This window comes from Otolemur garnettii, unplaced genomic scaffold, assembly GCF_000181295.1.
Source record: "Otolemur garnettii isolate 467f Iridium unplaced genomic scaffold, OtoGar3 scaffold00001, whole genome shotgun sequence".
Classification (NCBI taxonomy): domain Eukaryota; kingdom Metazoa; phylum Chordata; class Mammalia; order Primates; family Galagidae; genus Otolemur; species Otolemur garnettii.
Window position 1 is genome coordinate 17,655,777 of NW_003852396.1, and position 23,305 is coordinate 17,679,081.

Sequence of the window (23,305 nt, forward strand, 5' to 3'; positions counted from 1 at the left end):
ATTTAGAATTGTTTTATCTAGTGGAAGACAATAGTCATTACCACAACAAAATTCCCCTTTCGTGTAGGAAGTTGTTGCACCACAAGTACAATCAAAATATAAAAATATGTTTAATTGGGGCAACAGAGACGCAGGAAAACAACATTAGGCATGAAGGCAAAGCGTTATTGCCAATTGCTGGGTACTACTATTGCTATGCATTTGTGTGTAGTATTGGTAGGGAAAAAAATAAAAAGACAGAAACAAAATTAAATTTTAAAAGGAAAACTGCAATTATATGGCATCATAACTGCTTTATAAAGTATTGGATCTTTCAGAGAGTAAGTTACAGAAAACTAAGCAAAAAATAAAAAACTTAACAAAAAAGAGATCATAGGAAAATTCTTACAGGGATAATCTGTAAGTCAGAAAACTTTACAAATATACATTTTCAATAACAAGAAAAAAAAGCATGAAAGAAGAGATAAATAAATACTGTCTTCTTTAGTGCTAGTGAAACAGAAGGTGCTGGGTGAATAAAAAGTACTCAATAAAATTCAATAATTTTATATTATGATATTAAATAATAAATATTTTACATATTTGTTGATCAAATAACATTCCCCTGATAGTTGAAAGTTGTCTTTCATTATATTTCATAAAGAAGAGATTTTAGAATCCAAATAAGCCAAATTAGAGTACTCTACCTTTTGGTAGCTGAGTACTTTGGGGTGACTAATGCAAGCTAAGTAAGTTTCCGTTTCTTTATCTGAGATAAGAAAATTGAATTATGCTATGAGAATTTATGTGAACTTGGAGGAATCCATTTGCTTCTGTGGATTTTTTCTCTGATATGTAAAGTGAGGGAGTTAGTTTTAGGATGGCAAGCTTCATGAGTACATTCGCAGCTCTGACATTCCTTGGCTCTATGTGCTATTTCGTACTGATATTTAACTACATTTCTACATCTAAGGCCTTTATTTTCAGGCTTCTTTTGAAGCCACAGTTTAGCTTGAACTCCAGAATAAGATCCTGAAAGTAATACATAAGGGCAGCCTATAAGGATTTCATCTCTTTGCTGGATTTTCTGGGAAGCATGTAGTTCTCTGTCTCTAAAATCTGAGTATCTAAAAGTAAGGTAACACAACAACCTTAGCTTTATAGCTTCCACTCAATTTTAGTTAGTGAGAGGACTTTGTGGCTCTGCTTTTCTCCCTAGATTGTTAATGGGACATGTAACTTTTGCTAGGCAGAAATGATTTTATTAATCATTTTATTTAAAAATGACTAATGAAAATATTATAAGGACATATGCACTAAGTTGTTTATTGCAGCTTAATTTGCAATTGCCAAGACATGGAAACAACCTAAATCTCCGTCAACTCAGGAATGGATTAACAAACTGTGGTATATGCATACCATGGAATACTATTCAGCCATAGAAAAGATGGTGACTTCACATCTTGAATTTGTCAGGAAAAATTCAAGTTGTAGTTGAGACCTTTAACCAAGAGATGTGGTGTATACCCTTACATTATGCCCAATAGGTAAGAGCTTACCAATCTCCCTTCCTCCTCCCCTCTATGCTACGCCCTCCTGTCATTTGAACTGAGTTGAAACACATTCTTTTCCGTAAAGTATCACAAGAATGGAAAAGCAAGTATCCAATGTACTGAATAGTAATAAGAAGCCAGTAGATGATCTAATTCACACGCACATAGGAGAAAAATTCATTTCAATTCAAGTTGGGGGGAGGGGGAATAAGGGAGGGGAGAGAGGGGAGGACAGGTTAAGATACTCCCACTGAATGGGTGCAATGTAGGGATGTATGGCACACCTTTTGGGTATAGGACATAACTACAAGAGGGAATCTACCTAACAAATTCAAATATTGTGATTTGGTTGATTGTACCCTCATATTAACCTGAACTAAAAAAAAATAATAAAGGGGCATATCTCTTCAACTGGATTGTATTTTTCTAGAAGAAAAAAAAATAATATATATGATCAGGCACAGCGACTCATGCCTGTTATGCTACCACTTTGGGTGGCCTAGGTGGAAGGACTGCTTGAAAGCAGGAGTTCAAGACTAGCCCTAGTAACCGTTGAGACCCATGTCTACAAAAATAAAAATAGTAAAAATAATCGGGTATGGTAGCACACACCTGTGGTCTCAGCTGCTTGGAAGGCTGAGGAAGAAAGATGGCTGAGTCCAAGAGTTTGAGAATGCTGTGAACAATGATTATACCACTGTACTTTATCCCAGGCAACAGAGTGAGACAGACACTGGCTGAAATACTATGTACATATCCAAACTAAAAAATATAATTATTCACTGTAGAAATACAGAAATGTATGAAGAACACAATAATTGTCACCTACTATCACAATATCCAGAAGTAATCGCAAGTGTATTTTGGTAGATTGGTTTTCTCAGTATTTGCATGTCTGTTTCTGTGCGTGTATATATGTGTGATTAATCAGACTTTGGATAGCATCAGTATATATTCTTTTATAACATATTTTTCCACATAAAGTTATTCTGTTGGCATTTTGATATCCACAAAGCTTCTTCTACAGCAAAATCTTTATTAAATTATCTATCTGTCTATCTATCTATCTATCTATCTATCTATCATGCAGCAAGAAGACTTTTATTTGAAAAATGTAGCTAAAGGCTTCAGCGAGTTTGTAGAAGAAAGTGCATAAAGGAAGGACGGACCAAGAAGGAATCTATCAACAGCAGGTCTTTAGGGTTTGAGAGCTTGGCTCTGAAGAAGGGGCACATACCCAAAAGGTGTGCCGTACATCTCTACATTGCACCCATTCTGTGGGAGCACCTCAACTTTCCCCCCTTCTCTCCCCTCCCTTATTCCCCCTCCCCCAACTTGAAATGAAATTAATTTCTCCTCATATCATTTGTTCCTCATACTTGCCTAAGGCCCAGCTTTCTAATTTAATCTTTCATTTTATTTCCCAAACATTATTCACAACAATATTTGTGAGTTTAATGAAATACTGAAGCATTGTGTTCTATAGAGAAATGGCCCTGTGAGGTTTGAATTATCATTATCAATAATAAGTTTAAGCCTGAAAGTTTTAGAAGATATACCAAAACAATCCTTTACCTTGGGCTAGATTAGTATGGTCTCTTTATTTATTTTATTTTTAAATTTCAGATTAATATGGGGGTACAAATGATTGGGTTACATTATTTGCTTTTCTCAGGCAAAATTCAAGTTGTAGTTGAGACCTTCAACCAGAGGGTGTCCTGTATACCTTTACATTAAGCCTAATAAGTGAGAGCTTACCAATCTCACTTCCTCCTCCCCTCTCTGCCCTCCCATCATTTGAATTTAATTGTGGTTTTCTTTTGTTTGGGCATGTAGTTGTTTTTCTATTGGTTTCATATTAGTATTGAGTATATTAGATGATTGATGGTTGATTTTCCATTCTTGTGATAATTTACTAAGGAGAATTTCTTTAACTAGATTCAGGTTAAAATGAAAGATATAAAGTCACCATCTTTTTTTTTATGACTGACTAGTATTCCATGGTATATATATACTATAGTTTTTTAATCCATTCTTGTGCTGATGGGAACTTGGGTTGAGTCCATATCTTTTTTTTTTTTTTTTTGAGACAGAGTCCTACTGTTTTACCCAGGCTAGAGTGCTGTGGTATTAGCCTAGCTCACAGCAACCTCAAACCTGGGTTCAAGTGATCTCCCTGCCTCAGCCTCCCAATTAGCTGGGGCTACAGGTGACAGCCATAATGCCTGGCTAATTTTGTCTATTTTTAAAAGTGGAGACAGGGTCTTTATCTTGTTCAGGCTGGTCTCAAACTCCTGAACTCAAGGGATCTGCCTGCCTTGGCCTCTCAGAGTGCTAGGATTACAGGCGAGAGCCACCATCCTGGCCTTATTGAACATCTTGGTGGTTGTAAATTGAGCTGCTATAAACATTTTAGTGCAAATGTCCTTATGGTAAAATGATTTTTTTCTTCCTAGTAGATACTCAGTAACAGGATTGTGAGATCAAATGGAAGGTCTGCTTTTATTTCTTTGAGGATTCTCTATACTTCTTCCCAATGAGGCCCATTCCAATCCCACCAACCATATGAAAGTATTCCCTTTTCTCCACATCCAAGCCAATATCTGTTTTTTGCAGTTTTTGGTTGAGGCTGGGTTTGAACCCACCACCTCTGGCATATGGGGCCAGCGCCCTACTCCTCTGAGCCACAGGCGCCGCCCTCCAAGCCAATATCTGAAGCTTTTGCGCTTGTGATGTGGACTATTCTCACTTGGATTAGGTTATATCTCACAGTAGTTTTGATTTGCATTTCTTCGATGATCAGGAACAATGATCATTTTTTCATGTGTTTGTGGTCATTTGCCATTCTTCAGAGAAGGTTCTGTTCATAACTCTTGCCCATTTATAAATGGGATCATTTATCCTCTCTTCTTGTTAATTAGTTTGAGATCTCTGTAGATTCTAGTTATCAGCCCCTTGGCAGATTTGTAGCATGCAGATACCTTTTACCATTTTGAAGTTTGTCTGCTTTACTTGTCATGTCCCATTTATTTATTTTTGGTGTTACTACAATTGCCAAAGAGGTCTTCTTTATAAAATCTTCTCCCAGGCCAACATCATCAAGAATTTTTTCCCGCACTTGCTTCCAGAGTTTTTATCATTCTGTATCTTAAATTTAAATCTTTTATCCAGCGAGAGTCAATTTTTGTAAGTGGTGAGAGGTGCTGGTCCAGTGTCTGGCTTCTACATGTGGCTAACCAGTTCTTCCAGAACCATTTATCAAATAGGGATTCTTTTCCACAGTTTACACTTCTGTTTGATCTATTGAAGATCAGATGCTAATATGAAGCTGGTTGCAGCTCTATGTTCTCTATTCTATTCCATAGATCTACATCTTTATTTTTGTGCTAATTCCATGCTGTTTTAATCACTATTGACTTATAGTATAACCTGAAGTCTGATAATGTGAGACCTCCTGATTTGTTTTTATTTCTTAGAATTGCATTGGCTATTCAGAGTTTTTTCTGGTTCCATATGAAATAAGTTATATTTTCAAGTTCTTCAAAGTATGGTATTGGTGTTTTGATGTGGATTGCATAAAATATGTAGATCACTTTGGGTAATATGAACATTTTAACAGTGTTAATTCTTCCCAGCCATGAGCATGGTATGTTCTCCATGTTAACATCTGTTGCTATTTGCTCTCTATAAAGATCCTTCATGTCCTCTATTGGGTATTTTTCCAGGTATTTCATTTTATTTGGAGATACTGTGAAGGGAATTGTGTCTTTGATCTCATTCTCAGTTTAACTGTTATTGGCATCACTGAAGGCTACTGATTTGTGGACATTTATTTTATATCCTGAGAAATATTACTATATTTTTTAATCACTCTGGGAGTCTTGTGGTTCAGTTCCTGGGGTTTTCTAAGTATTAGATAACAGCATCAGCAAAGAGTGAAATTTTTACCTCCTTTCTTCCTACTTGAATATCCTTGATATCCTTCTCTTGTCTGATTGCATGGACTATAATTTCCAGCTCTATGTTTAATAGTAGTAGCAATAGTGGACATCCTGTCTAGTTCTAGTTCTAAGTTGAAATGTTTTCAATTTTACTCCATTCAATATGAAATTGGCTATGGGTTTGCTGTAAATGGTTTCTATCAATTTAAGAAATGTCCCATCTATGCCTATTTTCTTAAGTGTTCTTGTCAGAAAAAGATGCTGAATTTTGTGAAATGCTTTTTCTATATCTATTGAGATGATCATATGGTCTTTGTTTTTGCTTTCATTTATCTGGTGAATTACACTTATTGATTTGTGTATGTTAAACCAACCTTCTATCCCTGGGCCAAAGCCCACCTTATCATTATGTACAATTTTTTTAATGTGTAACTGTATTCTGTTTGCTAGGATTTTATTGAATATTTTTACATTGATATTAGTTAATGATGTTGGTCTGTACTTTTCTTTTTTTGTTGACTCCTTTTCTGATTTTATATCAGGGTTGCATAGTAGGAGTTAGGGAAGGTACCATCCTTTTCAATGTTTTAGCATAGGTTGTGCAATGTAGGTATGAGCTCCTCTTTGAAGGTTTCATAGAATTCTGGTATAAAGCTGTCTGGTCCAGAAATTTTTTTGTTGAAAGATTTTTATTGTTATTGCAATTCATGTGCTTGATATTTGTCTGTTCAAGAGATATGTTTTAAAAAAAAAGAGATCTGTTTCTCCTGATTAAGTCTAGGGAGGTGGTATGAGTCTAGGTATCGGTCCAATTCCTCTACATTTTCAAATTTCTGGGCATAGAGTTTTTTGTAGTAATCAGTGATGATCTATTGTATTTCTGTGGTATATGTTGTTTTTTTCCCATTTTTGTTTCTTATTGAGGTTATCAGAGATCTTAGTTTTCTGTTTCTAGTCATTCTGGCCAAGGGTTTATTAATTTCATTAACCTTTTCAAAGAACCAAATTTTTGTTTCACTGATCTTCCAAATGGTTTTTATGTTCTCAATTTCATTTAATTCTGACTAACTTTGGTTATTTATTTTTTTCTGCTGGTTTTGGATTGGATTATTATTCCTTTTCTCATTCCTTGAGATGGTTCATTAGGTTGCTAATATGCACTCTTTCTGTTTTCTGGACATGTGCATTTAATATTATAAATTTCTCTTTTGGGACTGTCTTTGCATTATCCCACAGATTTTGATAGCTTGTGGCTTCATTGTCATTTTGTTCAAGAAAATCTAATGATTTCCTTCTTTATCTCTTCCTTGACCCAACTGCAATTTAGCATAAGGTTGTTTAATTTCCATGACTTTGCATGGAGATGAAAATCTTTGTTGGAGTTGAATTCTACTTTTATTCTGTGGTGTTTCAAAAAGACACAAGACATAATTTCTATTCTTTTAAATTTTTTGACATTTGGTTTGTGCCCTAAGATAGGACCAATTTTGAAGAATGATCCATGGGCTGATAATAATAATGTATATCAGGACAGTGCCTGTGGCTCAGTGAGTAGGGCGCCAGCCCCATATACCGGGTGCCGGGTTCAAACCTTGCCCCAGCCAAAGTGCAACAAAAAAATAGCTGGGCGTTGTGGTGGGCACCTGCAGTCCCAGCTACTTGGGAGGTTGAGGCAAGAGAATTGCCTAAACCCAGGAGTTGGAGGTTGCTGTGAGCTGTGATGCCATGGCACAAGGGCAATAAAGTAAGACTGTCTCTAAAACAAACAAACAAAAAAAAGAATAATGTATATCAGTTTAATTAGGGTTTAGTGTTCTGTATATATCTGCTAAGTCCATTTGTTCTGAAGTCTTATTTAAGTCCATTGCTTCTTTGTTTAGTTCCTGCTGGGAAGATCTGTCCAGTTCTGTCACTGTCCAGTTCTGTCAGAGGAGTGTTGAAGTCCATAGTTATTATGGTGTTGTAGGATATCATATTATTCAGATTGGTTAGGGTTCATTTTATATATCTGGGAGCATTTAAGTTGGGAACAGAGATATTTAGAATTGATGTGTCTTCTGTTGTATTGTTTTCTTGAGTCCTATATTTTTCTTTACTTTTGTGGGTTTGGAACCAAAGGAATCTGCAAATAAGATGGCAATTCCTGCTTTTCTCTAATTTCCATTTACCTGACATATGGTTTTATAATCCTTCACCTTGAGTCTTATTTTGGTCCTTAGGGATTAAATGTGCTTCCTGAAGACACTATAGAGTTGCCTTTTTATCCACTCTGCTCACCTGTGCCTCTTTAGTGTGGAATTTAAGGCACTCACATTTACTGAGAGAATTGATACATGTGATAGTGTTCTTTTCATCCTGTTTTTTGAGGCCTGGTGCTTAGTTTTATCACTTGCACCACTGTGGAAGTTAGTTGTCCTTTAGTTTTGGGTTCTTTACTTTGATGGTGGTCCATTATGATGGTCAGTGTTAAGAATGGGTAAGTGGCCATGTGTAGTGGCTTACACCTGTAATTCTAACACTTTGGCTGAGGCAGGTGGATCACCTGAGTCAGTAGTTTGAGACCAGTCTGAACAAGTGTGAGACCCTATCTCTAAAAAATAGCCAGGCATTGTGGCAGGCACCTGTAGTTCCACCTACTTGGGAGGCTTAGGCAAGAAGATCATTTGAACCCAAGAGTTTGAGGTTGCCGTGAGCTATGATGCCATAGCACTCTACTAAGGGCAACAAAGTGAGATTGTCTAAAAAAAAATGAGTATGTATTCCCTGCAGACCTGGTCTTGTTGTAAATTTCCTGAATGTTTGCTTGTCAGCAAAGATTTGATTTCTCTGTCAAATATGAAACTTAGTTTAGCAGGATACAGAATCTTGGGATGAAAATTCTTTTGTTTGAGGTTAACAACCAATTACTACACTTTTTTGGCTTGAAAAGATTCTGCTTAAAAGTCTGCCATCACCCTGATATGTTTACCTTTATAGGCAAGTAGTTGTTTACACCTGGCTGCTTACAGCATTTTCTCTTTCATTTTGACTTTGGCTAAGTTAATTGCAATGTGTCTAGGAGAGCCTTTGTTTAAAATGAGTCATCCTTGAGTTCTGAAACTGTCTAGTATCTGAATTTCTGGGTCTCTTGCAATGCTTGGGAAATTCCCCACCATGATGTCTCGACATATAGCTTCTATGCTTTTAGGACCATCATCTTCTCTTTTAGGTATCACTATGGTTTATATATTTTTGCATTTCTTGTAGTCTCATATCTCTAAGAAATAGTTCTGCTTTTGCTCTTTTCTTTTCTGACTCTTTGAATGCTTGTGTTAGTTAAAAGTCTTATTTTTTATTTCTGAGATTCTTTCTTTTTCATGTTCTACTCTATTGCTGTGACTCTCTACTGTGTTTGGAAACTCCTTGAATGCCTTTCTCAATTCATTAAGCTCTGCTTGATCCTTCCTAATTATGTCCAGATCTTTTTTGACTTTGTCTTTAATTTCTTTGGTTCTTAAGATAGTTTTTGGACTTCTTTTTGAATTTCTTTTTTCATCCTCTCTTCAATTCCATTCATCTTATTTACCATTCATATTCTGAATTCTATTTCTGTCATTTCAACAATTTCTTTAGGGATGCTATTTTCAGCTACGTTTCTCTTGTGGGAATTGATCTACTCTGATTTTTTATTTTGCCATCATTCTTCTGTGGCTTCCTCCCCATGTGATTTTCAATTTATTTATATATTTTTTGTACTTTTTAAGCTGGAATATTAGGTTGTCCCTAAAATGTTATTGAGAAATACTCTAGTTGGGGTCCCTTAGGCAGCACCCAGGAGTACTCTGGGGCCTGAAAAGCAGACCTTGTGCCAAGGAAGTGCGGAACCTATCTGCCAGCACTAGTGCTATTCAATAGGCTTTGGGGGAATTTTGGATGTCAGATGGGCTAGTGGGCTAGACGTGACAAGTGCTGCCACAAAGTGCATAGCTGTTCATGCTCCTTTTAGAACTTGCCCATGGAAACTGGCTGGCTAAACTCAGATCCAGAGAACCCGGAATAGGAAGCTTGCAACTTCCCTTTACCACTGACTGTTTATATGAGCTGCTGCTTATACCTGTGACCCTCCCCACACATAGCCTCCCAAAAATCCCTTTGGGGGCTACACTGTGAGGGTACATGAGGAATAGCCTTGCTTTTCTTAAGCTAGGTAGTATGGGGCTGGGGACAGGATCTCCAGGTGATGCTCCTAGACTGAGTGTGTCTCCCAGATAGGGACATGAATGTTCCAGACAAAGTACTAGCCCTGCCCACAAACAAATTCAAAATGCCACAGTTTTCATTTGTTTGGGGGGAGGGGAATCTGAGGCATGCCACCTCCTTCCTCAGGATTTCACTCGAGGTTAGGTCCACTCCTCTCCAACCTAGCAAATGCAGCACTGTAGGGAAAACCTCCAGGAGGGGTGTGCAGAGAACTGATACCAGACCGAGCCACTCCACAGGGTGGGGAAGTATCCCTCTTGTGGGTGGCAACCTCAGCAGAGATCCCTGTGTTACCAATGTTAGTATAGTTGAGCCACAGATTCCACTTGCAGTGGTGCTTTTAGTTTGTCAGTCCACACAATGCAAAGTTCCCACAGAGTTCCTGCCAGACATGTTGAGAGGGGAGGCCTGTCTCCCTTTTCTCTTGTGGCCAGCTATAGATCCCACGGTTGTGGTGACAGAAAGTGTGTCTTCTGTGACCCTTGCTTCCATGGTTGCTATGGGTAAGCTCCAAAGCTCTTTCACCTTTCTGGTGCCTGAATGTGTGGCAGCCTGTGGGGATGCTGGATCTTACCCATGTTGGGCCCCCTCACTGCACTCCTCCTGTTATTAATTTTTTCCCCTTTTGTCATCCAATTTCTGTCCTCATTTATTCAAGACAGGGTTAACAAGGTATTAGCAGCAGTTTCCACCCAATTTCTACTACTCCTAAACCCTCTCCCAATGCACCCTAAACCCTCACAGTCCTACCAACACGTGATTCATCCCACTGAGGACCACTACAACCTATTCAGTCAAAGGCAATTTCAGCAGACTGATGGTCATCCTCATCATCCTTTCTAACAGGAGTCAGTAATGCTGGGGCACCTAATGCAAATTCTTCCCTCCTTCTCTTCCTCTAATTCTCCTGAAACAAAGAACACAAAGGACCTAGTAGCCCACCCCCAAAGAAATTTACACCAAAGACCCTAACACACTGAAGCCCACTGGGCAAGCTGTGGAATTTGCCCACCCCTGTTAGCCCCATATAAAAGGGGTCTCTAACTGCCCAGGCACAGACACTATCTTTGCCCTGCCAAAACAGGTTGATGACCCTTTTCAATACACCTTGCCTGAACATCTCTACCCCTGGTCTTTATCCTGACACCCTTCATGAACCTCAAAAAAAAAGAGCCAGATCTCTAAAGGTTAAATAGCACCCTTTACTTGGAAGCAAAGGGAGTGAAAAGGGAATGGAGGCAATTTTGATAATAAAGGAATGAATGAATAAATAAAAGTTTCTTTAGGAGAATTGATTGGGCTCAAAGAATAGAAATTATCACAGTTTGTGAATAATTCTCTTTGAAAAGTGAATGGTCCAGAAGAACAGACAATAGCTTGTAATTAAAGTCTGTTTAGGTATGGTAACATTCTTCAGTCTTTCTTCCTGAGATATAAGTTTACTCTTCTCTGATTAATAAAATTTCATGGGGTGGATAGAAATAATTGTATACCTTCTAAAGTATCTTCAGAGAAAGAGTTCTACCCCACCCCTGTCAGAAAGAAACAGGAAAAGGCCAGAAAGTCCTTGGTTCTGAGACTGCTTCTAAGGTATTTTAATTTCCTTTAGTTTAAAGTTCTTAGCATGCCCAAGAGCCATATTTTGGAGTATCACTTTCTGAGCTCCAACATAAGAAGGGGGAAAAATACATGTATCTCCTCATTTATATTATAATAGGGAGGTTTCCCATACTCCTGGGGTTCCTGGATACACCTGAAATTAAAATTGACAAAGACAGAGTAACAGAAGGAAACCATAACAATTTATTTGATAGAAGTTTTTACATGGCATGGGAGCCTTCATAAGAAAATGAAGGTCCCAAGGAAAACTATGTATTATTAAGATGAATCAGTTGAAAGAAGTGAATAGTTGTGAAGAAACATAATTGGACAAAAAGGAATATGATCTAATGGTAATAAAGTGGGAAGAGAGGAGGACTTTAGAAAGGCCTGTTTGTTCAGATTCTTTCCTGCTTCTCTTGTGACATTCCTTCCCCTCCCAGGTACACTTGTTACTTGGTCCAAGTATACTTCCCCTTGGGCAGTATACTTGTCACATGAAGAACTTAAGAAGCAAAGACAGGTCAGAGAGTGAATTCCCCAGATTTTTATGGTTTCCCTTGGGGAAAAGGAATTCTAGTTTATACGATTCACCAGGAGGAGGCAGAGTAGTGGAAGAAAGCTGGGTAGAAGAATGTCAAAGAAACCTTATTTCTTAGGCCCATCCAATTCCTTTGAACTCAAAGTACTCAGCATGCCACGGTGCCATATTTGAAGTATAATGTTCTGAGCCACAGTAGTACAGAAGTTAAAATAGGAAGGAAAAATAAGTTTGGGTTTGGTGGATCATGCTTATAATCCTAGCCGTCTGGGAGCCAGAGTCAGGTGGATTGCTTAAACTCAGAAGTTCAAGACCAGCCTGACACCATCTCCAAAAAATAGCTGGGCATTGTGACAGGCATCTATAGTCCCAGCTACTCAAGAGGCTGAGACAATTGGATTGCTTGAGCCTACGAGTTTGAGGTTGCTGTGAACTATGATGCCATGGTACTCTACCAAGGGCAACAAAATGAGACTATCAAAAGAAAAAAAGAAAGAGAGAGAGAGAGAGAAGGAAAAGACATAACCAATAATAAAAATAAGTAAGAAGAGAAAGTTCTTCCTTACATAAATAGCCCAACTAGTGTAGAAGAAATGGAGGATTCAGAATACTACCAACTGAAAACCACCACAGTAATAATTGTTTTGGGAAAAGAATAAAAATCATCAATGAATGCTAAAATTAGTGGGTGAAAGTCGATGAAATATAGAATATTTACCTAAATTAAAAGTATCTTCTATGAAATTGTTATTAATTACTAAAAGAAAATAGTAACTTCATAATGGATAATCTGGAATCCACCTCAACCAAGTGAAAAAAGCACAAATTAGTAATTTGACAAATAGATATTTTCAAATCATGCACTGAAGAGAACAGAGCTATTTTATAGGGCTTCTGCCATAAATGCAGAACCAGAAAAAAGAAAGACATTACTCTATAATACCTCTTCAACAAAAAGTTTACTTAAAGTTTACACCTAAAGTGAATGCTAACATAAATGTAATAAAATGTTAACTTTGGAGAACCTGAGAAAAAGTTGTGCAAGTAATTTAAAAGTATATCATAAAATCTAATAAATAATTGATTTGAAAAATTAAAATTTATGTTTGTGTTCAAATAAAGGTAATAGGATATAGGCATGATGAATTGTTAAAATACATCAATGTCCTCATCTTATTTGAGAGAGCAATACTTAATAACTTAAAATAGATAATTTATAGATATTCTAGAAAGATAACAATAACAATAAAAAAATAGAAAGATAATCAAATGATTCCAGACCAGCAGAGGAAAAAATAAGAGGCAAATATAGAAAAATTTTCAGGATGATAGGAGATAGAAATGAGTGGGTGAGAGAGAAAGAAAAAGGACAGTCAATACCTTAAAATAGTGGAATATGTCTACATATATTGAGACACATGATATGAAAATTACCTTTTCTATTTAAAATGGATATCAGATTGGACAAATTAAATATTGGTAATGGTAGTTCCACTTAGGTTATGAATAATGAAATGTCTGATTTCTTTAAGTATTGTTTGATAGTTGATATACTGACATTTCACTTTGAAGAATGAGTGACACATTTTGGCTTGTGATTATCTTTCAAATTCTTTTACAGCAAGTTTTGTGAAACCCTGGATAAGTGAAAAAACTGTATAATTTTCAAATATGAGTTCTGTTACTGAACCAATGCAGAGCAGACAGAGCAGCTCAAAATGTCAACAAAGTGTTTGGGAATGATGTAGCTAATGAATACGTGGTGTGTTGATGGTTTGAAGAAGTTTCGTTCTGATGATTTCAATCTTGAAAATGAGCCACATGGGCACCCTGAGACCAAGGTGGGTGTTCATGAGCGGAAAGCTGTAGTGGAAATGGATCCATCCTAACCTACTCGTGAATTAGGAGCAAGGTTTCATGTTATGATTCCAACAATATTGGACCAAACTGGCAAGGTAAATAAGTTGAATAGATGGGTTGCACATGAATTAAACGAGTGCCAGAAGAAACATCATCTCAAAGCTTGCCTTTCTTTGCTGTCACAACCTAAAGACAAACGGTTTCTACACTATTGTTACATATGATGAAAAATAAAAAAAAGAGAGAGAAAATTTGTTCCAGAAAAATAGATTCTTTTTGACAATTGCAAGTGTTCAGCACAGTGGTTGGATAAAGGTGAAGTGCTGGAAACTCAGTTCAAAGCCAAATATTCCAAATATTTATCAAAAAAAGCTAATGGTATCTGTTTGGTGATCCAACACTGGTATTACCCAACAAAATTTTAGGAAATCTAGTCAACAAATTAACGCAGATGTGCGTTGCAACCAGCTGGATAAAATGATGTGGATGCTGGCTGTTAAGTAGCTGAGATTGGTCAATAGAGACAGACTAACCCTCTTCTAAGACGATGTTCGAAACTACAGAAGCTGGACTTGAAAACTCTCTGTTATCTACCTTACTCACCAGATCTTTCGCCAACTATCACTTCTGCCAGGCTTTGGACCACTTCTTGCAAGGAAAAATATTCCATTATCAAGAAGCTGTGGAAAACACCTTTACCAATTTTATCACCACTCACTCTCCAGGCTGCTGCATTGCAAACATAAACAAATTCGTGTTGCGATAGTAAAACTATCGATAATTTAGGCACATTCTTTGAATAACCGTACTGCTTCTTGTTTGAGATATGATAAACTAAACTTTTGATACAAAACTGGAATTTTCATATTTAATGACCTAGATATTTATTGACTACGTATTTTCCAGATGCTTTCAAAAGATTAACTTAATTGGAATTATCATAATGGCTTATGAAGTCAGTGCTATTATTACACCCATATTAAAGATAAGGAAATTGATATTTGGAATAGAAAATTACCCAAGAACTTTCAGCTAGGTAGGAGGTGAGGTAATGATGTATATCCAGGTAGTCTGACTCCAACTATGCATTTTGAACAAGTATTCTATTCTGCTATGACTCATTAGAGTCATCTGATTAAAAGTTATATATTTGAGCTTTCATCAAAAGCTCCCATTCAGAAGGAGAAAAATTAGACTGAAGTGAACTCAAAGCCATTGAAATTGGGGAGGAGGTAGATCACAGAAGAACTTAAGGTACTCACCAACCCCACTGAGACAAACAGTGAAGACAAAGAGGAGAAAGAAAAAGGGAGATAACTGAGGACAGTTAAGAATAGAGCAGACTCAGAGAAGCCCAGAGCTGAATAGAAAGGTACGGGGGCCTTCTCTCTCCATGAGCCACAAAACACAGGATCCCTCACCCCATGCGAAGGGGACACAAGAAATAAAAGGCCCAGTTTTCCTGCACCTAGGTGTATCTTCCTCTGGGTTCACCTCCTGCCTGGCAGAATAGTGAACAATTTTGGCTACAGCCACCTTAGGGTAATCGTCCACCACCCCTCTTTCTTTGGTTGCCGGACAGATTTCCCCCTGCAGAGGCCTGCTTCCCAGTGATGGGGGAGTTAGAGTGGTGGCCCACATAGGCTGTGAAACCAGGATCTCTCATTTTGAGAGTGTAGGTGGGTAGATTGTTTCTGGAGCTGGATGATGCCCTCTCAGACCAGACCAGATTTCTTGGTAAAGAAACAGTAGGTCTTCTTTAGAAAAGTGCAAAGGTCCCCTTCCCATGCCATGAGTAGATTTTAGCTTCTAAGATGCTTGGAGGGGGTTAACTGGAAAGTAATAAAAGGATGAGCTGGATAACTTTATCTCCCAGAGAAACTGTGAAATATATGAAAGGAGTTTGTTTTTTATTTTAATGATGGAGAAAAGGGAGAGAAATAGAGGTCTTTAAAATTGAGGAAAAGTAGAGAACGTGGCTGCAGTATTTATCAGAATTAATTTGCTTACCTGTGTTAGAGAGTAAGTTGTTTAAGGCCATCCTGGTGTGAAGAAATTGAGCCCTTCCTTCTTCCTCCTCTCCTCCTGAAACAAAGAACACAAAGGACCTAGTTAGCCCCACCCCTGAAGAAATTCACAGTAAAGGACCCAGTACTCCAACCCTCTCTGGGCAAGCTATGGAATATGCCTCCCCCCCCCCCCACACACACACATAAAAGGGGTCTCTAACTGCCTCCAGATGCCATTTTTGCCCTTCTCGGGTAGGTCACTGTCCCTTTCAGTAAACTTGGCCTGAACCTCTCTGCTCCAAGTCTGGGCACCACTGTTTCCACCTTTCAGTTCATATTTTGAATTTCACAATGCTCACATGTTAATAAATTTGTGTGCTTTTTATGGAGATGAAGGCAAAACTTTCCCTTCTCCCTTGGAAGGTTCACTTAAAAATTAACTCATAATAAAGCAGATTAATAAAAGTTATCAAATTTATTTAGCATGAGTACACAAGAACTTCCAGAAAATGAGGATTTAACTCCCTAGTGAGGTTCTGAAGCTTACATGCTGTTACTGGAAATTTCTCTGTTGGATCCTTGGTCTCACGAAATTAAAGACTGAATTCAAAGACCATGGGTAAAGGAAAGGACAGATTTTATTATAGATAAGAGGGATAGCAAAGCGTCCAGCACAGCAGAGGGGGTCCTGACCAGGTTGCCAATTTTGGCTCTCTGTCTATGGGTTTATATGCAATTTTTCTTCCCGGAAGGCAGGTGGGGTGGGGAAATGGAATATGTCTAAAATATGTCATAGCCATTGGCGCCAAAGGCCTGTGGGCAGAACTTAATTTTATAACTGCCAGTATGTAGGAATGTGGAGATGTTCTGCTCTTTAGGGGAGTGGTAATTTAGATGGAACATTGATCAAACTGGTTTATAAGCCTGCTTAGGCTTGGAAAATGGAGTCTGTGTCCAGCCCTAGATGAGAGGGACATGCATGAATGTTTTTCTGATAAATGGGTTCTGGGAGGGGGAAAAGATGAATTCAGTAAAAAGACAATAAAGGAGGGAGGATGAATAGACAGGGAACAAAGATTAACTGTTGGTAAATAGTTCCTTTGGAATTTAAATTAGTCTTAGAGACTACACATTATCTTCTGATCAGTTCAGGTATAGTCCTGTTCTTAAAGGGAGGGGAGACAAGAAAAATTGTTCCCCTGGGGGGTCCACATCACAGGCAGAAGGAACCTCAATGATTTGGGGAGAGTCTATGGCAGTAGTGGTGAGGAAAGGCCAGAGAGATTTTGAGGTTGCTTCAGTCAGTCCAGAATGTCAAAATGTCATGCTTTGGGGTTAAAAATACTTACAATTTTCTTCATTTTTCTCAGATTAATCTATTATCAATTTATTTCAGCAGACCTGAACCTTCAGAGGGAGAGGGAAAATTTTTTTCTCCTATTCTTATATGACAAATAGCATATTATAGATACTATCAGCCACAGGTATATATATATCTGCATAGCAATATAATAGCATATTATAGATATTGTCAGATTGCAGTAGGAGCCGCAGCTTCTGCATGTATGTATTCAACTAACTATGGATAGAAAATATGAAAGAAAAAGTAAAAAATAACAATATGATAATATTTATAGAGCATTTCTATTGTATTATGTATAATAAGTAATAATAAGTAATGGAGAGATGTTTTAAAGTATATAGGAGGATGTGCATAGGTCGTACTATTCCATTTTATATAAGAGACTTGAGAATCCATAAACCTTGGAATCCACGGGAGTTCCAGGAATCAATTGCCCACAGATAACAACATATGACTATATTCTTTAGCATTTTGCATTTTCTTTTCATGTTAACAGTATATCCTGGATAAAATCTCTATGTGAGTTTACAGAAATATTTTTGATCATATGCATACCTGCATAGTAGGCAGCCAAATTTTTTAAAGGTTTACAATGATAAAGACAGTGACAAAATGGAGTGCCTAGAACTGGGTAAGACTAACTACCGAAACACCGGTAAAGCTAGAAATGCACGTGAAGGGTACATGGTATTCTTTGTCCTAATTCTGCAACAGCTTTATAAACCTTACATTTTAAAAAAAAGGCATTTGAAAAGAGGATCCTTTGTCGCAGCCCCTAAGGCCCCTATGGCCCTGGTCTCCATCGCTGCTGGAAGGAACCAGGTGTGACGCGGATTAGAAGTACAAGCTTGCAGGAAGCAGGCTAACCTTGATTGCAGGGCAGCCCCGAGCAACCTCCACAGTAGCCCTTTATTGAGACAGTACAAGACAAGTGAGGGGAGTATTAGACACTGACTACGTGCTAGGGCTTTCTCTGCAAGGAGCATCTGCAGACGAATTGCCCAAGGGTCCACCCCCCAGCTGCAAATCATCTTGCCCAGAGCCGTCTAGCTCTTGGCATCCTCTACAATCCTTATCTAACAAAAGCAATCAATGTAGCCTGGTTTTGTGCACCCTCAATGAATCTCCAACAATAAAAATAAATGTATTTGAAAATTAAGGAGAAAATAGAAAACCATAATTAAGCAAGGCCAATAAGACTGTGAGATCTTTACTGTTAAAATATATCCTCCATTTTGACCCCTCTACTTCTTCCCCATTGTTTCTCATCTAAATACTTTTTGATTCCTTATTTCCTGGGATATTGTAAATTCTTTGACTTAATGTTTAAGACTCTCTTAAACTGGCTTCTGCTTATCATTTCTATTTCATTTTTCACAACCTCTTGCCTCATGGTTCAACACACTAGAGAAATGTAGTTGTCCAACTACAGCATTCTGTTCTAATACTTTAAAATTGAATTTAAATTACCTGTTTATATATTTTTCTCACTTCACTCTAAGTTTTTTTAAAAGTCTGGCGGAGTAAGCATTTAATGAATGTTTTGAACTGAACCTCTTGAATTTCCAGAGTACTGCCTGTACTTCTTTTCAAAGCTTTCTACCTGGTTTTATAGTGACTTTTGTGCCTATTCATTGTCTTACTTACACTAAATTCTTCACGGACACTGTCTTCTCCATAACATCTCCTTCAATGCCTTGAAAGCAATATAATTTAATAAATGCTGGTGAAATAACAAATGAGGCAGAATTTTTCTTGATAACTATTACTTTCTTCTCTTGTGCTCTTGAGTTGTGCCTGGTTTTGTTCTTTCCCAGCTTTTCCAGGAATCATGAAGAATTTGTCTTTAGGGCTAAAATAATGGAGTTTATTATTCTCACAGCAAAGAAAAACTGCTGCCAAAGGTAGGGTCTACTACCTGCCACCCAAGAATCAAATAGGACAGGTGAATATTGGTGAAAGGAAGGTGGTTTATTCAAGTGGCGGCAGCCTGAGGAGATGGTGGACTATTAGCTCAAAGACCATCTCCTCCTCCTGTGTTTACTGAGAAACTCATAAAAGAAGGGGTAAAGGGAGCGGTTGGCAGAAAGCAAGATTTATGCAAGTCATCATGACTTGCTTGATGGTTATCAGTAAATGATAAGGTCATCTGGTGGATCTTGTCATAAGTAGTCTGTGGTTAGCTTATTTAGACCCTTGGTCTGGTTTTCCTCCAGGTTATTTTCTAATCCCTTGTCCAGCATGTTGTTCTGAACTTTTAAGACAAAACAAACCAAAACATAGTAGAAGCAAAATGGCTTCCCGTTAGCTAGCCTAGTGTTACAGTGTGAACAATCCTTGGAGTGTGCTTCCAAAACTATTCAGTTTGCACTCACTGCTGAGTGTAAATTCCTCAGCAGGTTGTAATGCCTAACTGGAGTATATAACGCATCAGCAGGCTGTTTTCTATATAATGAAAGTGTGTGTCAGAATAATTAATATATTTTACTCACTCATTACTAGGTCGATGGCTTAGAACACTATAATAAAAGGTTAATAAGAGAAAAATGTATACATTTATTTGAGATAAGTTTTATAGGACAGAGAAGTGAAGACTCAAAGAAACAAGGAAACATATATTTTTATACTAAGTTTGATGAAGAGTAGACAGTCATACAGAAGTATTGGCAAAGGGGGTATGATCTAATGGGACTAAAATAGGGGGACTTAGTGAGACATGTTCGTTCAGGTCTTGTTGGATTTTCTGTGCCTTTGAGGATAAGGATACTCCTTTTCTCTGGGTGGGGGGGTCACTTGGAGTGAAGGACAGAAGGGGAAGGGGGAGGTAAAATGACCCTTCAGAGGAGAAGGGTGAGGGGAAAGTAAAAATGACCTTCTTGCTTCTCTTGTTTTCTCAAATGCTAAGTTGCCGTATCTTGGGGTAGCATATTTTGGACACAAGAGTTAACCTTGTGCCTCTGTGGTCTTTAATGTTTCTTATACCTGAAGATAATAGGAAAGAGTGAAATAAGTCTAGGTGCTGTTTAAATATAAAGCTAAATAGTAATAGAATCAGACTACTCCAGAGCCCACCTGGGATGTAGCTTAGGCTAATCTGTAGTTCATGTTCATAAAGGATCAAAAAGAGCAGTGTTTTTAGGGGTCTAGGGTCATAGAGCTGTTTAATTTACCTTTTGGAGTTTATATGGCTTTTGGTCCTTGTAAGGACAGAGATACTTAGTCACATTCATTTCCAAACATTCATTTCTAAAGAAAAGAATTCTAGGTTTCAACAAAATAGTATCAATATATAAACAAATAAGTACATCTGCTAAATAGTAGAATCATGTGGTGAATAGGTATTTGCTCTACAGGAAAGTTCTGAATTTTTCAAAAATGCATTCTAAGAGTATTTAAAATAGGAAACTTTTCTAATTTCCTTAAAAAAGATGAATAAATTTAAAGTAAAGTTGGCATGAGGACAATTTATGACCTAGTACATGGGAGGTCAGGGAGAGGGGGTCATGGGGTGTGGTACACCTTTTGGGGGTGGGACACAGTTATAACATATCTATCAAATGTAATCAGTCTAACTTGGTTCTTTGTACACTCAATGAATCCCCAACAATAAAAACTAAAAAAAATTAAAAAAGTAAAATACATTTGGAGTTAAGTAAAAAAAATAAATAAAGTTGGCAAATAATGGTCAAGATACATTGTGTAATGTAGAAATACACGTGATGAAATGTTTTAACGCAATAACTAAAAAAAGGACATAAAGGATATGTTAACCAGTTTGATGAAAAAATTTCAAATTGTATATGAAAACACCACACTGTACCCCATGATTGCATTAATCTACACAGCTATCATTTAATAAAAAAAAATACATGTGATGAATCCCCAACAATAAAATCTAAACATTTAAAAAAGTAAAATGCATTTGGAGTTAAGTAAAAATAAATAAATAAATAAAGTTGGCAAATAATGGTCAAGATACATTGTGTAATGTAGAAATACACGTGCATAAACATTGTGATTAAATAATTTAATAAATATTTATGGACACACACTTTGTTCAGGCCCTGTGAAGGATATGGAGATGGTAATAAACTCAATGCTCTGAAGGAGCATAAAAATCTACTTGAGGTTAGATATAGTGGCTCATAGCTCTAATTCTAGCACTCTGAGAGGCTGAGGCGGAAGGACTGTTTGAGCCCAGGAGTTTGAGGTTGCTGTGAGCCAGGCTGGCCTGTGGGCTGGAGCAACAGAGTCAGACTTGCTCTCTCTCAAAAAAAAAAAAAAAAAAAAAATCTACTTGAGTGGATAAGACAAATAGGTAAATACATGTTTATTTTTGGTTTTGTTCATATCGTAGGTTATCCCTTTTAAAAAATGAGGTGGACTAATCATTAGATCCTTAGCATATCATAGAATAAGAGATCCCACCTAGTTGGAGAAAGGGAGAGGATCAACCAGGCTTTGTGGAAAAAAGAGTCACGTGACTAGCCCTTGCCATAGTAGATAATGGCGTTATCAGGAACCAGGTAGTGGGTTCTGAAGAAACAACTGTCGGATTTAGATTGAACAGATTCCAACTACCAAGGTGATTTTTAGAGAAATTATAAGCAGGCAACTGAAAATGTAGGACTAGAAACTGGGGGAAATGTCCTCTTTGTGCCTAGATTGGGTCTGGGAGTGAGTATTGAGATAAAGGAAATGAATTAAGTAACAACTGAACTCAGGGGCTAAGAGGAGGAAGAGGAGATGAGTAAGGGCCGATTCAGGCGTCCTCTAACGAGGGATCCGGATCGCTGGCCACATGCGCCGGCCTAGGACATTTATCCCGCCCGCAGGGTGTTTTTGCCACTGCTGCCTGTCCTACTTATAAGCCGACTAGTCCAGGGCCGCAGTCTGGCCCTCCAACGGTCTGAGGGACAGTGAACTGGCCCCCTGTTTAAAAAGTTTGAGGACCCCTGGAAGAGATTGGGCGACAAATGGAAGAAAGATATTTCTGAATGAAGGGATAAGAGTTTCAAGAAGAAAGAAGATAATTGGTGTGAAATGACAGAGAAAGTGGAAGATAATGAGTACTATAGAAAGTCAGAGGAAGTGGAAGATAGGGAGGACTAGGAGGTCCTTGCTTCTCTAAGTTTTAAGAGTCTAGTATCCTAGCTCAGCACCATTGGCACAGTGATTATGGTGCCAGCCACATAGACGGACGGTGGCGGGTTCAAACCTGGCCCAGGCCAGCTAAACAACTGCAAAAAAAAAAATAGCCAGATGTTGTGGCAGGTGCCTGTAGTCCCAGCTACTTGGGAGGCTGAGGCAAGAGAATCATTTAAGCCCAAGAGTTTGAGGTTGCTGTGAGCTGTGATGCCACAGCTTTTTACAGAGGGGAACATAGTGAGACTCTGTCTCAAAAAAAAAAAAAAAAGTCTAGTATCCAGTGAAAAAAGGGCAGCTTTCATTATGCAGTGACTAATGCACAAACTGTAGCCCAGGTTTATATTCTGTTTGGCTAATACGCTCAGATGGTTGTTTTAAAAATATATAGTTGTCACAGAACAAAATTTTAACAAATTTAGTTTAATGGTTGAATTGGCTTTTATTGGTGAGTCATGCCTTAGGCAGCATCCAGTCTGTGACACAGAAAGGTACTCTGGTGAGCTGAGCAGAGGGGGATAGCCTTGTAAGTGGAAAAGGGCTAAGGAAAGCAGAAATAAGGGACAAAAAGCGCATTGGTCATTTCAAAGTACTCTCCTTATAGGGTTGAAATGTAGGGGACTTTCTTATCATGATAGTCAGGTAAACTGGGCCCCTTCCAATTGGTTGCTTTGAGCCTCCTGTTTTTTAAGGAAACTGGCCACTTTTAAAGTTCAGTTTGATTATATGACACCTAACATGAATGACTGACTCTGTTTCGGTTTGGCCTGGTCTGTTTGGGCCTACTGCATGAGCTCAGTCCAAAACAATGGCCTCTCATAAACTTTGTGTCACATTTATTAACACTTAAAAATCAAGGCATTTCTCATAAAATTTTTGACTTTCAAGTTCTCTTGAAAATCCAAAACATCTGGCAACATTGGATATGACTTTTCCTATTGCAACAAATCCCTAGAAGTCACTAGAGACTGCACCTATTGGATGGGGCCTATATTCTCCATTCTGCCAAGAAGCATCCATCTCTCCCTACATATGTCTTATACCAGCCTCACTTGCAGTAATTTGAAATTTGTCAT

At 37.8% G+C, this 23,305-nt stretch overlaps 1 protein-coding gene across 1 annotated transcript in view; it reads left to right on the top strand.

The window, feature by feature from the left end:
- The window catches only part of DLG2 (discs large MAGUK scaffold protein 2), a 2,018,366-nt gene that overhangs the window by 418,930 nt on the left and 1,576,131 nt on the right, over positions 1-23,305 (top strand). The gene's annotated exons all lie outside the window — the stretch shown is intronic.